At 46.6% G+C, this 15381-nt stretch overlaps 1 protein-coding gene across 4 annotated transcripts in view; it reads right to left on the bottom strand.

Moving 5' to 3' along the window:
- Nucleotides 1-14073, bottom strand: part of SIPA1L3 (signal induced proliferation associated 1 like 3) — a 230366-nt gene extending 216293 nt beyond the window's left edge. For all 4 annotated transcript variants that reach the window (XR_010024615.1, XM_063110753.1, XM_063110754.1 and 1 more), the window contains exon 1: nucleotides 13966-14073. The gene's annotated coding sequence lies outside the window, so the exon portion shown is untranslated. The remainder of the gene's footprint in view (nucleotides 1-13965) is intronic.
- Between the last annotated feature and the right edge of the window lie 1308 nt (nucleotides 14074-15381).

Here is a 15381-nt window from a genome sequence, read left to right as displayed (position 1 = left end):
GAAGGGCTACAGAGTGATGGAGAAGGAGCTACTTAAGGAGATAGGCCAAACTGAGAAGGTGACATCTGAGCAGATTCCTGAAGGAGGGAGGGGGCTCTGGGGTACCACGGGAAGTGTTCCAAGCAGAGGGAACAGCCAGGGCAAAGGCTCTGAGGGAGGAACAGCAAGAGGCCAGCATAGCTGGCGTATGGCAAGCAAGTGGTTGACAAGTCAGAGATGGGGTCAGAAAGGAAACGTGGGGGGCCAAGGGTTGGGATGGCAGCACAAGGAGAACTGATATTTGAGCACCATTCTGTGCCCAGGCCCTGAGCACTTTACATATATGACTCATCGGGTACTGCTTCTATTTCCCATTTCATAAGAAGAGGAAACAGGCCCAGAGAAGGAACGGAACTCACCTGAGACCATACACTCGTCACTGCCTGGCTGGGATGCCCCACAGCCCCCAGCACAGAAGTTTATATCCAGTAGGAGCTAAATTAAAGAGTCACTGATTCCTTCTCTTAGGTGAAATGTCCTCCATTTTCTCCTCACTCCCTCAACGCTCCGCCCACCCTTTCTTCACAGTCAGAAGCAGACAGGTAAACATTTCATGGGAGAAAAGGAAAAAGAAAACAAAAAAGCCAACAGTCTAATTCCCTGAAAGAAGAAACACACTATTAACTTTCTCTACAAGTCACTGACAGACTTAATAAACACTGCTCACCTAAAAGATGTCCCGAACACAGCCCTGATCACAAAGTAGGCAGGTGACTGTCAGGTTAGCCCCAGGTGCAGCTTCTGTCCTGGGTCTTCCCAAGGCAAAGTCCACCTGCCTGAGCTCTCCAGGCCAAACTCGACCTCGGGTGGTGCCTCCCCCGAGCTGTGGGTGTCTGGAATGCGGAAACGGGAACCTGCCGTGCCAGCTTCTAACAGCGACTTATTCAACAGCTGCAAGAACACGCCAGCCACCGGAGTTCCCCAAGAGATGGCTGGCCTTCGTGAACAGGCGCGTTCCCAAAGAGGGCTGTTTTGCCAACAGTCCCTTTCGGGGAGAGAAATAAAAGGACTCCTTACTCATCAGACACGTGGTCCGAGGAGTCTGAATGGGCTTAAGAGAAAGCTCAAAGGTAACAAAAGGCGGCTGGTCTTTTACTTCCAATTCAGGAACGAGCCACCTGTTCACTAAACGAGCCAGCGCTGGATCTGTGCCCACAGCATCCCCTGCCCAGAGCTTGAGCCTGCCTGCTTCACTCACAACCGACAATCCACAGGTGGGGTCCTTTGCCTGTGCAGATGGGGTGCTGGCTCACAGAGGCAGTGTAGCTTAATGATTAAACATTGCACTGGACATCAAAAAAACAAACAAACAGTGCTGCTGGACTCCTCCAGTCAGCCTTGGGAGCACAACTGAAAGGCTCTGGCTAATAATAATAGCAACAATAACCAACCACAATCTGAGTGTTCCAAGCACTTCATAAGAATTATGTCTCCTAACCCTCACAGCTACCCCCTAAGTAGGAACTATTATCATTCCTATTTTACAGACACGAAAAAGTTGAACAGAGAAGTCACAGGCTGAAGGTCCCATAGCAAGAGAGCGGTAGAGTAGGGATTCAACCCAGGCAGAGCAGCTCCAGAGTTCCTGCTTTTAACCACTACACTAGATCTCTTGTGAGGAGAGGCAGGTGCCCCCATTGGTCCTCAGTTTCCTCATCCATCAAATGGGATGGGGGTGAGGAGTCACTGAGATCTTGATGGATAGCACTTAGCTCTGGCCCACAAAAATGCTCAATAACCATCAGCTGCAGTTATCACAGCCCACCCTCAGATTCAGTCAGGTCCACTACTGCACCTTCAAAATAGGGAGTAATTAACTCATGGTCATGGAGTTTAAATTCAGAGCAGCTGAAAGAAAAAAGGATAAGAAAGGCTCTTACTGACCTTTTCATCCACACATATAAAAAAATAGAATGTCTATTCTGAGTCAGGCACTGGTACACAGTGGTAAACAACAACCACATAAACTGTGTCCAGAGGGAGCTTACAGTCCCCTGTGGCACAAAATACTGAAACAATAGCAGACATATTGTGTACCGAGGGCTTACTATGGGTCAGGCACTGTGGCGTTCTGAGTGCTTCACATGCTTTAATGCACTTGAATCCTCCCAGCAGCCTAGGAGGACAGTACCATTACCAGCCCCACCTTAGAGATATGGAAACTGAGACATTGTGAGTGGCTGGCTGCCCAAGGTCACCCAGGGAGCCCAAGAAAGATCCAGGACTTGCTCTCAGGCATTCTAGCCCCAGAGCCCGTGCTACATTCCTGAGTCCCTCTGCAGGGCAATCACTTTACACTGTGGTCATGAGCAGTAGCAACAGGTATCCACAGGAGATTTCAGTCTGCAAAAGGGACGGTCACTTTCGTAGGTCACTGGAGGAGAGTGCAGGATTAGTAAATGATATTTAATTATTTAATTAATAAGTTACATTTAATATGTGAACAGCAGAGGCCATATTCTTGAGCACTTACCATGTGCCAGCCACTGGGGGTAAGCACTTGCCCCTGCATCCTCTCCTTTCATCCACACAACAACCCTACAATAGGCAGTCCTCAGAGGGGGAAAGTGAGCCTCTGCAAGGAGCACCTGGAATAGGAGTGGGTTAGGAGCAGAGAGAGGAGTGAGATCCAGGTGTTTCTGAGCAGAGCAAGTGCTCTTGAAGACCATGAACCTTCAGACTGCTGCCTTGTCACCCAACTTGGGTTTCCCTGAATTTTCACATGAAATATTTGGTGTCTCAACGAGATTGATATTTCCTATGGTACAGGGATTCTGTGCACATATTTTCAAAGGTAGACATAATTACAAAACAAAAAGCTAAATTCTGATTGTGGTAATTACAAAACAAAGCTGGTAAGTGCAATGATACAAAAATGCATGGGTATTTTGCTTTTACTTTGTTTCACTCATTTCTGCAGCAGATCCAGTTGTTTGTCTACCGAATATGCACTCTCCTTTCCCAGTCCTGTCCTAAGTAGTACTCTGATTTTATTCCCATAGCTACTCTCTGCCCAGTGCCAGGTACTTCAGGTAAGGCTGGCTCCAGCCCCAGCCCCAAGAGAGTTGCCTGATGGATTGGCCCTTGCCTGTTATTCCTGTGGGCATGGTCATGTGTTACAATGCTGGCCAATGAGATATGAAGGGAATCTGAGAGGCAGTTCATCAATAAAAGGTTTGCCCACTCTTAAAGAGACACATAGTGAGTGAGAGATGCCCTCTTTCTGTTGCTGATACGGCTGTCAGGGTGTGTCAACTGGAACCACAGCAGTCATCTTGTGGCCATACAGGCAGCCTGAGGACACAGGAGACACATCATGGGTGGCAGAGTGACATCAAGAACAGGGATTGGGTCCTCCCAGGCATTGTGGAACTGCTTAATTAGTCAACCATGTGCTGCCTACCTATGGGCTTCTTTGTTATACGAAATCATAAATCTCCTAATTTCAGGCCAATTTCATTTGGACTTCCTACTACAGTAGATCAGTGGTTCTCAAGATGTGCCTCCTGCACCAGGAGACTTGTTAGAAATGGAAATTCTCAAGCTGGACCTACAGAATCAGATACTCTCAGGGAAGGGGTACCCAGAAATCTGTGTCTTTCAAGCCCTCCAGGAGATTCTGATGCTTGCTCAGGTTTGAGAACCACTGCAGTAGCACACAGAGTTTAAGAGTTACGAGTATGGCCTCTGGAGTCAGACTGCTTGGACCCAAATCATGTCACCACAATTTTCCAGCTATGTGACCTTAGCAAGTTACTTAAATTTAGTTGTCTCAACTGCAAAAGGGGAATAAGAAGAATACTTATCTTCCTGGGTTGTTGGGAGGCTTAAATGAGTCACTTCACGTGAAGCACCTAGCACAGTGTCTAGCATACAGTTGGTGCTATATAAATTACCTATTTGGCTGCTGCCGATGTTGCTCCTGCTATTATTATTATTATTGCTTGCAGCCAAAGGCATACCAACTGACAACTTCCTGATGGAGCTCTCCCAAAGCTGGCTCCACATCTTCTTTAAGTTTATTTTACTCCCTAGGACCTAGCCGGGTGCCCTGCAGTTCTACGAGGACTTGCACCTCTCTGGTCAGCACAGGGGTGTGACAAACAGGAGGAGCTGAGGGGTCTTTCTACCACATCCAGACCATGGCTCCTCAGGCCTCCTCCCACAGACTAAGCTGTTGTGTCCCGGCAGATACTCCCAAGGACACTCCAAGCTGGATGCTGTGACAGCTCAGTTACTGATCCAGAATGCCCACAAATTCTGCCCACCCCCAGAAAGCACCCCCACTATGTGGAGTCATACTAAACATCCAGCAAGAGTCCAGAAGTGCTGTTCCCTCTGGGAGCTTTCAGTGATTTCAAAACTGGTGGCGCCTAGATACAGAAAGCCAAAGAATAACTAATGCCTTCCCCTAGGTAAGGTTGCAGTAGGAAGAGGAAGTCTCTTGTCAGGCTTAGCAAGCCTGGGTTTGGGGCTACAGGTGGGATGGGGAGTTTTACATACTGGTGTCATAGACACTGTTGGGCCTGTCACTGAAAGACACAAGATGGGACAATGGAGGGGGTTGGAGGTCCCAACCTCTGACCACAAATCCTTAGGGCAAGGAAGACTTGGCCAAATTTCTCATGCTCCTGAAAGCAAGCTGTTAGGCTGAACTTCATAAAATTGCTAATATTTAGTCATTCTTGACCCATACAAAGGCAACTTCTTATGGTTCAACCTAATATAAGCCAGGAAACTCACTCAAATAATGCAGTGTCAGAGAACTGATCACCAGCAAGAAACTGGGACGGTGGTGGTCTCTGGGGAAGGGCACTGGGTTCCTTATTTTTGTTCCTTTGGTTCTATGCACTGAGGGTCACTATTCAAAATTTAATAAAATTTAATAAATCAATCAACCCTGCAATATCTTCCCATCTCAATCAGAGAAAAGACAAACCTACACTGGATCCTAACAGATCTGCAAACTTGTCACCCTTGCCGTCATCCCTCTCACCCTCCTCTGGCTTACATTGCTCCAGCCACATGGGCCTCTTGTGAGTTCCTCAATCTCACCAGGCTCTCCCTGGCCACCCTGTCTAAAATTTCAACACCCTCCACCCTAACACTTCACATCTCCTTTCCCTGCCTTATTTCTTCCCCTTATCACTTATTACCATCTAACACAGTATACATTTTACTTATCTCGTTTGTAGACTGAATACCCACTTAAACGTGAGCCCCAGAAGGGCGAGAAGTGTCGTCTGACTTCCCCACTGCTGTATCTCTAGTATCTAGAACAGTACTCAGCTCTCAGTGAGTACTTACTGAAGTGAGTAAGTTTAAAAATCAGATGCACAGTGTCAGCATTTGGGGTTTGCCACCCTCAGATCCAACTGTGCGAGTCCACAATGGGAAACACACAAAAATCAAGCCAGTGCTCCCAATACTCTCTCCAGAAGCTGGAGGGGATGCAGGACTTCCCCTGACTCCCTTCCTGCAAACCAAGAGCACAGTGGAGGAACAGGGCACAGCAGAAAAGAGCTAATCGTCAGATGGAACAAAAGGCGCCAGCACTCTGGCAGGATCAGACCAACCAGTGCCCCCCTTCACATCAACCACCTCTACCTCCCGGGAAGCAAACAAACAGCAGAAAATCCCAAACGTTCCCCTCTTCTCCTGCAACATCTACATAAAAACTTCACCACATACTAATTTGCTGTTAAGTTACAGACCCCAAAGTAACCAATGCAACAGGGGCTTCTGCTTGATGTGAATGGGAGTGCACATTTGCTGTGAAGGAGTCTTAACTGCTGGTGTGATTGGAAATATCATAATGTCTGAGGCACAGTCACAAGCTGCATCTTGCCCCTTCCCTTCTTTTGTCCAAAGTCAGAACTGAAAGGGGCACTTCCCCTGCCTCCCACTGCTGTGCTGTAGGCAAACCAAATGCTGGATTCTGGTTCCATGTGGGGCCTTAACAAAGAGCCAGCAGAGGAAGGACAGGCTGTCAAAGGATCTGTGTATGTCTATCCTGAGGGGAGGATCAGGGGAGGATCTGAGGCCTCTTGTTGAAACAAGTTCTTTGGAAAAAATGTGGGAAGGGCCCCACAATCAGGTGCTGGAGGGAAACAAACCTCAGGAGAGAGACCTCAGCAAACTAACTCAAAGGCCAGTGCCACTGTGGCCTGCGTTCGAGAGAAGCTGAGGAAACTTGTAGCTGCTGGAGCCTTGCTGGCTATTCTCACTGCTGCTGGACGCCTGCTTTACCAAAGGAGTTTCCAAAGCCTTGGGCCAAGTATTGACTCGTATAATAAAGAAAAAAAAGCAAACACTTTTATTACATAAGTGGACTGGGCAGAGGCAGGAAATTCCTTCATATGTACACTTGAGCTTGAAACACATACATGCTGAGTGAATTTGTACTTGTTTTTAACTTTTCATGATGAGACATTTCAAACAAACAAAGGTAAAAAGGAGCATAGCAAGCCGTCATTGCCTAGCGTCAGCAGTTATCAACTTGTGGCCAATCTTATTTCATCTCTCATTCACCCCCCACACTTGTCCCCTCCACTCTCTGCCTGTCTGTATTATTTTAAAGCAAATCCCAGACATCTTAATAGTTCATTCATAGGCATTTTAGAATGTACATCTTAAGTACTTTTTTCTTAAACAGAACCACAATACCATTACTACATCTGAAAAACTAACAAGAATTCCTTAATAATACCAAATATCCAGTTAGTTTTTATTATGTTAAAGAAAGGGGAAGTGAGGTTCCAGAATCATAAAAAAACCACATGCCCAAAAAGGTGTTCAAGCCTCCAGGCCCAACGGGGCCTGGGATCTGATGCGGGCCTACCCCAGAACAGACCAGTGACCACACGTGGAGTGGAACGGCTACAACTAGTGAGGATAGTCCTACCTGCCTACTCCATACATCCATCTGTCTATTCATGGAGAGATGGTAGAGCCTGGACTCTGGAGCCAGTGGCTGGGGTTTGAATCCTGTCTTTGAGACTCACCAGCTTTGTGACTTGAACTTCTTTGGACCTCAGTTTCCTCATACAAGAGATGAGAATAACAACAGCACCTACCCTAAGAAGTAGTTACAAGGACTAAATGAGATACTTCATGAAAAGCACTCAGAACATTGCCTTGTACATAGTAAAAGCTCAGTGAATGCTGGCTAGTATCATTAATTCAGTTGACAGATACTTACTGTGAATCTTTTACATGTTAAGGCACTGTCCAGTAGTAGGAGATAAGAGTGGTGAATCATCATCTGGGGACATGAACAAACTCAATCTCTAGCACCTGCCTTGTTTGGGAAGGAGGCCCAGATTCATCCTGTCTGAGATGGGGAACCCTGAACCAAGAGAGTAACTAAAAGTCTAGAGCCACAACCCCCATAGAGTTGACAGAGGAAACCACTGTGATATCACCTCCCCACCTCCCACCCACCAAGTAATGTCTTTTAATCCGAACAAGGGCAAGACCCACATGCTAAGCTCTGATGCTGCTGAACTCACAGGAGGAATTGACACAGCTCCCATAGGAGCCCACAGCTGTGAGGCCAGAGTCAGCAGACACAAGAGAAAAGCAGTTAGAAGAAATAAGCTTTCAAACAGCTTGGGCCCTTTTCCTTGCCTTCCTCACTTTCCTGCCTCCCCAGTCCCCAAAGATCCCTCCCTTTCCTGGGAGTAAGGTCTCTGTTTCCAGCAAACCTAGAGCTCCATTTAAGAAGTGGATCTGTCAGTCGCTCAAGTCTCAAACCAGCACCCCGGCACCAACACAAACCCAGGGATTGATGCTGACAAACTCTGGAAATTCATTTTGTGCAACAAGTCCTTACTATGGTTTTCATTGTTAAAAACTCAGACCCCATCCCCCTCAAACATTCTCTAATGCAGCACATACAGTGGAGATTTAAAAGCATGGACTCTGCACCTGAGCTCATTCTGCCTCCACCACTTGCCAACTTTGAGTAAGAAGCCTCTTGTTGCCGTACCTCAGCTTTCTCATCTGTAAAATGGAAATAACCACAGCCCTTGCCACCTCAGAACACAGGAACACACTAACACTAAACACAATGTCAAGCACATAGGGTGCCTTTGACAGATGGTAGCTGTAAGGTTAGTTATACCTGCTTATGATAAACATGCTTTTCATCACTCCTTTGCTGTTCTCCACCAAGATAAAACAGGAACCGCATCTTTGATCCATCACTATGAACCACCACCCTTGATTTACATGTGAGTCATACACCCTAGGCCCACGCTGTCCAATATGGTAGCCACTTATCTGCCACATGTGGCTACTGAGCACTTGAAATGTGGCTGGTGCAAATTGAGATGTGCCGAAAGTGTAAAATACACATTGTATTTTTAAGATGTAATATGAAAAAAATGTAAAATATCTCATTAATTTTTATATTGATTACATGTTGAAATGGTATTTTGGATAAAAAAATATATTATTAAAATTAATTTCCTCTGTTTCTTTTTACATTTTTTAATGTGGTCACACATTAAAAAAAAGAAAATTTAAGTTACATATGTGATCCTCATCAGTGGCTCACACTGTAATTCTAATGAACAGCACTGCCAAAACAGTGTTCTACTCAACTCTACATTGTCAGTGTCTAGCACGGGGCCTTGGCATATAGGATAGGTAGAAGAAATGTCTGATAAAGACGGATGGATAAAGATGCTTTCCATACTTCTGATCTTAAAAACACACACTACTGTCCTCACATCTAACCAGGGCCACCCTTCATTCAAAATATTTAACAACCCATAAGGCCCAGGCTGTACCAGATCAAAATGGACACAGGTCATGGTGCTGGGGCAGGATCCTGGGGCCCCTGCAGGGCCAGGCATCATCATTTTAGTTGCTGGGCTGTACTATGATATTTTAGCAGGCCATAAGGCTGGTCTGGTACTTAAAATACCCTTTCGCCTGCCAGCCTAAGTCCCCTTGCAAAGCTTACCCAAATGACACTCACCCAGCTTACTCTCCTTAGCCATCACACCTTGTTCCATGTTAACCTTTGTCAGTGTGACAGCCACACAGTCACCTTGCTTTATTTGCTAGGCTCTGCTGAAAAGCCTTTAGTTTTGAAACAACCTACAAACCATCCCAACAGAAACCCACCCTATCATGTCTTATTGTCAGTGGAAATGATGCCACAACATCCCAGACCGCTCCTGCAGCCTCAAGAATTAAGTACTAAATATAGTCTGCAGTGCTTTGCATGTCAAACATCATGGAAAGGAAATGCTGTGTTCACTTCCTAAATTTGCCTCTGCCTAGTAAAGAGGGCCTGGGAAGAGAGAGAGTTTGGCATGCGAGTAAAGAGCACAGAGCCTGGAGTCAGTTTCCTCTTCTGTAAAATGAGCTCAATAAAATTAACTACTTCATTGGACTATAGTCAGGATTAACTGAGGGAATGTGTGAAATGCTTAGAAGAGCATCTACCACACAGCAAGTGCTAGGTAAATGTTAGTTGCTATCATTATCACTATTTTACAAAAATTATAGTGTGAACTTGAAAAATAGGAATTCACCCTTCTCTAGTCATAATAGAAAACAGTATTGTTTTTGTAGCAAACTCATTCCCACCTCTGGGCCTTTACACTTGCTGTTGCCTCTGCCTGGAATGTTCTTCCTCCAACTCTTGGCACAACTGGTGTTGCTTGCTCATTCAGGTCTCAGCTCACAGGACTCCCCTCAGTGAGAATCCCTCACCATCTGAGCTAAAGTAACCACCTTTTCCCAACACCATCCTGCCCCACTAACCGCTTTCTATCCCTTCATCCTGTTATTTACTCCATTATACTTAAAACCAGCTGAAAGTGGAAGGACCGAGATTTTTTTTTTATTATTATCTTGTGTATTGTGTGTCTCCACCAGCTAATTACTCAGGGCTAATGACAGTCTAATGTGCTGAAAGTCTTGTAGTCATTTCATTCAGTCTCCAACAACCACTGAGGTAAAGACTACTATCATACCTATTTTGCCAATGAAGAAAATAGCTCAGTGCACACCTTATAAGTTAGTGGCTGTACTGGAACTTAAGCCCAGACCTGTCTGCCACCTAAGCCACCTTCCAACCTTCACACACTTCTTGCAAATGTGAGGAGTGATATTTCCCACCGATGCTCCACCACCAGCCCACCACCCTCACCACTCACTGTGGTCAGGCCACTTTGTTGGCTCCTCTTGTCCTTTTCTGAGCAAATCTCCTCCCTTTATTCCAGGGCAGCTGAGTCCCTCAACCTAGACCCCCAACATCTCCAAGGTGGATCCCTGCTTTAGAACTTTTTCTTATTTCTACCTGGCATTTCCAATGACTGAATTCACTCTTCCTGTGAGCCCTGCCTCACAGGGCTTTGAGTTACCTTGGGTTTCAAAGATCAAGCGCAACAGCTGTACCAGGCCCTGCCCTAAAAGTCTGACATAGATGATCTCATTGAACCCTCTTTCAATCACCTTATGAAGAAGATACTGGTATCATTCCCATTTTCAGATCAGAAAACTGAGGCCCAGAAGGACAAATGACTTGTCCAAGGTATCACAATTAGTATAGGGCACAGTCAGGATCTGAACCCAGGCCAGGTTGCCCCAGAGTTTCTGTTTCTAGCCTCTATGCCATACTGCCTATGTTCAAGAATGCTTATGTGTGTTTGCTGAGGTAAAAGAAACAACCTAAATGTCCAGCAATAGGGAATGCTGGAATAAAGCGAGGTCTCTCCATACTGAATACAGCTGTTAAAAAGAATGAGTCAGGTCTACATGTAATGACTGAAGGGATATGCCCAATCATCAAGTGCAAAAATGAGGTTACAAATATGTGTATCTTGATCTCTACCCCTCCTTTTTTGGGGGAGTCATGAGCGAGGAGGAAGAAAACAATCCATATATGCATGTACTGTATAGATCAATATATATACAGAAAAACATGTGAGACTATCTACCCAAATCACCAAGGGCAGAGAGCATACCCATTTTGTTCACTATGATATCTACAAAACCTGACAGTAGATACTTAATAGATACTCACTGTCTGAGTAAATGGTTATCTCTGGGGGCATAGGATTTTGGAGTGGAGGGTGGCACTTATTCTCCTTCTACATCTCTGTAGTGTTTGATATGTTACAATGAACATGTATTTCTTGCATAGCTTTTTTTAAGCCAAATTCAATCTTCTCTCTCTCTCTCTCTCTCTCTCTCTCTCTCTCTCACACACACACACACACACACACAAATAAAGTCCATGACCAGAACAGTCCTAAAAAATGACAGTAATATCAGTCTTTAAACACAAATGTGCAAACTAGTCCAACAGCCTCTCATTCTAACAGCTAAAAACAAACACTTTACGTTAAAGGAAATGACTGTTGGATTCTCTTATTAAAACAAATACTTCAATTTAGATTTTTCAAGTTATTAAACCTAAGTTTGAAATATATCAGCAAAATGTTTTGCAGCAAAAAAAGGCACCAATCACTGAACATTCCAAATTCCATTTTTGATTTACCGTCTAACAACTGCAATGTCTGAAAAACAGGTTCACATTTAACTCTTAGACCATTCTATGCAGACTGCTATAAAACCATGTGCTGTTGTCACTAACAATTGAGACCAACCAAGATTTTTTTTTTTTTAAGTCACTGCTTTATTTCCTCTGATTAAAAAAACACTTAGGTAAATTTGGTGGCCATCACAAATTTGATTTGAGATTATGGGTTTCCATCATCAAATGAAATCACAATGACAAGTTTTTGATAACAGACTCAACCAAAACAGAGATCTAATAAATGCCTTCCCAGTCTCTTCTTGGGTGTGTGGTGTGTGTGCTGCCTCTTCAAATGCCCAGGATATTGCCATACAGGATATTCTAACCCACTGACACAGTATAACTTTTTAGAAAGAAATTAACAGCTCAGTTGATCTTTGCCAGAAGAAATGGTCCCTGAAAGCCAGGCCTTCGTGCCACACCTGTGGCCACTGTAGTCTAGCCAAGTCTGTAATGTCTTCTCTGCCCCTTATTAATTTAAATGTTACATATGTTTACATACATTAATCCTTGGCGACTTAAAAGAAACAACTCAACCTTGGCAGAGAAAGCCACCTCTTTTAGTTCCATCCGATGGGAGACTAATATGGGCCAATGAAATGGCATTTTAATGAAATGGCAGCTCCATCCTTCTTGCCAATCAACTGGATGTGGGAAGGCTGAGGAAGAGCAACTCCCAAGCTTCTGGCTTGGGTAACCAGGTCAATGTTGGCCCATATGCCAAGATGGTGACTACTGGGTCTGGAAGGAAGTAGAGGACTTCAGGTTGGAGATGTTGAGTTTAGAGTGCCCAAAAGACAGCCATCAGGGGATATCAGAAACAGCAGCACTAGGACAATAATTAAAGTGCTGGAGTATATATACTGGCTTGTCGGGAGTGGGGTTGGGGGGTGAGGGGGTGACCAGGGCAGTGCCATCTCTTCTTAGGCCCTTATATTGCAGAATGTTCCACAACTTAACCTTTGGTGAGTAAAATTTAGAGGGAGGTGGAGGGGAAGAAACACTAACCTTGTCTCCACTCTACCCTGTAGGTACAAACAGAAGCCGAAAGGGCCTATAATTAATTAATAAATAAATAAACAAATAAACAAACAAACAAATAAATAAATAAAACAAGATACATTTATTAAGTGCTTACTATATGCCAGGCTCTGTGCTAAACACTAAACATGAATTATCTCTTGGAATCATCAAAACAATCCTGGCACAAAAAGTCTTATGACTACCATTTTACAGATGGGACACTGAGGCTGGGAGCAAATGTGTGGGGGAGTTCAGGGCTGTCATATCACAGCCCACAGTTAGGCAGTCTCTGGGCCAGATGGAGAATACTGAATAACAATTATAATACACAAGAGCTGCTACTTAGAGATGGATATGGACTAGGAATATATTCTCATCAAACCTTTACAACCCTCTGAGAGTGATCCTGTTATTATTCTATTTTATAAATGAGGATACTGAGGTTGCAGGAGGGAAGCCAATTAGACCAGATTTGAGTCTGGCCCTCCAGGGGAGACCAAGACTACAGCCAGATCCCCACCCTCAGAGGGTCTCTGGGCCACCGAGAAAACGCTGAATAAATGGTACCATTTACTGAGCGCTATGTGCCAGCTGCTGCGCTAAGCACTTTACACACAGTATTCTCATTGCACTCTCAAAACAACTCTATAAGGTGGCTGCTATTTAAATCCCCATTTTATAGAGAGGGAAACCAAGGCACAGAGAGATGAAGTCAGTTACCCAAGGTCACACAGCTGGTAAATGAGAGTCTAAATTTGAATCTCTTTGCCTCCCAAGTCAAAGCTCTTAAAATAATCTAAGTTAACAGCAGCTGCCTTGCACTGAGTGCTAACCATGGACTCGGCTCTTAACATGCATAGGCTCCACTAACCGTCACCCTATGCGACCGATTGTATTTTCGCCTTATTTCTCGGGGAGCCAGCAGTAACGCAAACACATAGTAAGTGCCTTCTATGTGCCAAATGCTTTGTTAATCGGATCTCAACAGAACCCCCAGCAAACAGCAGACACTCTTTCCCCTGTTTTACCGAGTGGGAAATTGAGATTCAGAGCGGTTTCCCCAGACGCAGCTCAAGCGGCAGCGCCGGGACGCGAACCCACCGCTCCCCGACTCCACGCTCTTCCCCACAGAGCCGGGTTGTACGTCTGGAAAGTTGAGCCAGGCGGGCACGAGTCGGGCCGGGTCCAGTGGGCGCGAATACCAGAGCCGCCGCCCCCCAAAGCTGGTGCCCATACCCGGCCGGCCGCCCAGTCACCCGTCCGCGCTGACCCACGGGATCCGAGCAGCCACTGATTCCCCGCTACCCTTGCGCGAGGCCGCTCCTGCACCCGGAGCCACATACCTGAGCGTCCCGGCTGCCCGCCCCGCGGGCCCCACGACCGCGGCGTCCGGCCCCGCGCCGCTCGCTGGAGACGCCGCCAGCTCCGGTGGCCCGAGTGACTTCCAGGCTGCCCACTTCCAAGCCGCTTCGCGCGAGGCCTCCTGGGAACTGTAGTTTCGTCCTAGGCGGCAGGGAACTGAAAAGAGCCTGGCGCGCAGGTGCTGCCGGGAGTCGTAGGCAGCGCACCGCGCCCCCTTCTGGGAACGGTAGTCTCGTGCCGCTCCAGTCACCAGAGCACTTCCGCAGCCCCGAGGGGCGTAAGGGATGGAGGCGTGTCTTCTGCAGACTCCAGCCCGGGAGCCACGCTTCTCACCCAGCTAGGGCAGTTTCTTCTTTTTTCTCACAGCCCTGTCTGACTCTTCCCGTCATCTGGAGGGCCCTCTCCCTCCCTCTCTGCAAGGCATGAGCCTCGGGAGAGACGGGGAAAGCGGAGCAGTGCGCTAGACCCCCAACAGAGGTAGACCGTGAAGGAGGTCGTCGATGCTCGCTCGCGCACGCGCGCTCACTAGTCGACTCGGCTCTAAATTACCGCGGGCCCCGGCGGGGAAGACTTTTCGTTTGGGCTCGCGCGCGTTAGTGCGCACGCGCGCTCACTCCCCGCTCTTCGGTCAGTCTTTGGGGCGGGGGGTTGGGGGCTAAGCGCTGTCTTGGCAGAGTCCTTCCGCAGTATCTGCAAGATAGCTTCTCACGTGCTCTGTCTAGGTCTGTTCCTCCACGTAGGAGCTCCTGAGTGCCGTCACACACGCTGTACCCGTCCCTTGTCGGGAGTCCTGTCGCAGGTAACAGGCCTGGCCCTTGCTTTTAAAGAGGCGGTCACGCCTTTCCTACCGCCCACGCGGGGGGCTCCGGACGCCCGAGTGTAAGGAGACTCGGGTCTGGTAGTCTCTCCCCGGCTTAGGCGGCTCCAGAGCTCTGCCTTCAACGGGAGCCTCAGGACCACGATTCAGGGGGCTGCCCTGGAGGCCTTGTTACCTTCCATTCTTTCGTCGATCACACATTCTGAGGGTAACTGCTGTTTGTTAAGTACCTACAGCCTGGGAAATTATGTCCAAATTTAGTCCACCAGCTGGCAAAATCAAGGATCTGACCCCCCTCCCCTTCTTTTGAAAATGGATATCGCCACTCTTACTCCCTAAAGAGTTACCAAGGGAATTGACTGGAATTGCAAGGTCCATTGGTCAAGAAGTCCCAGTCAGTGCCCTTCGTACTTCAGCCTGCCTTGCAGGGAGATGCTCAGTAAAACTTGAAGCTAGGAAGCATATATTTCTTCTTCATGGGAGAGGGCCGAGGGTCATTCCTTTTACCATTCAACGAAAATGTATTAAGCACCTACTCCATGCCAGTTTGGGTGATTATGGGGACACAGGAGAAATCCAG

Source organism: Cynocephalus volans, chromosome 10 (genome assembly GCF_027409185.1).
Source record: "Cynocephalus volans isolate mCynVol1 chromosome 10, mCynVol1.pri, whole genome shotgun sequence".
NCBI lineage: Eukaryota > Metazoa > Chordata > Mammalia > Dermoptera > Cynocephalidae > Cynocephalus > Cynocephalus volans.
The sequence above is the reverse complement of the archived record's forward strand: the minus strand, read 5'-3'. Positions and strand labels throughout refer to the sequence as shown.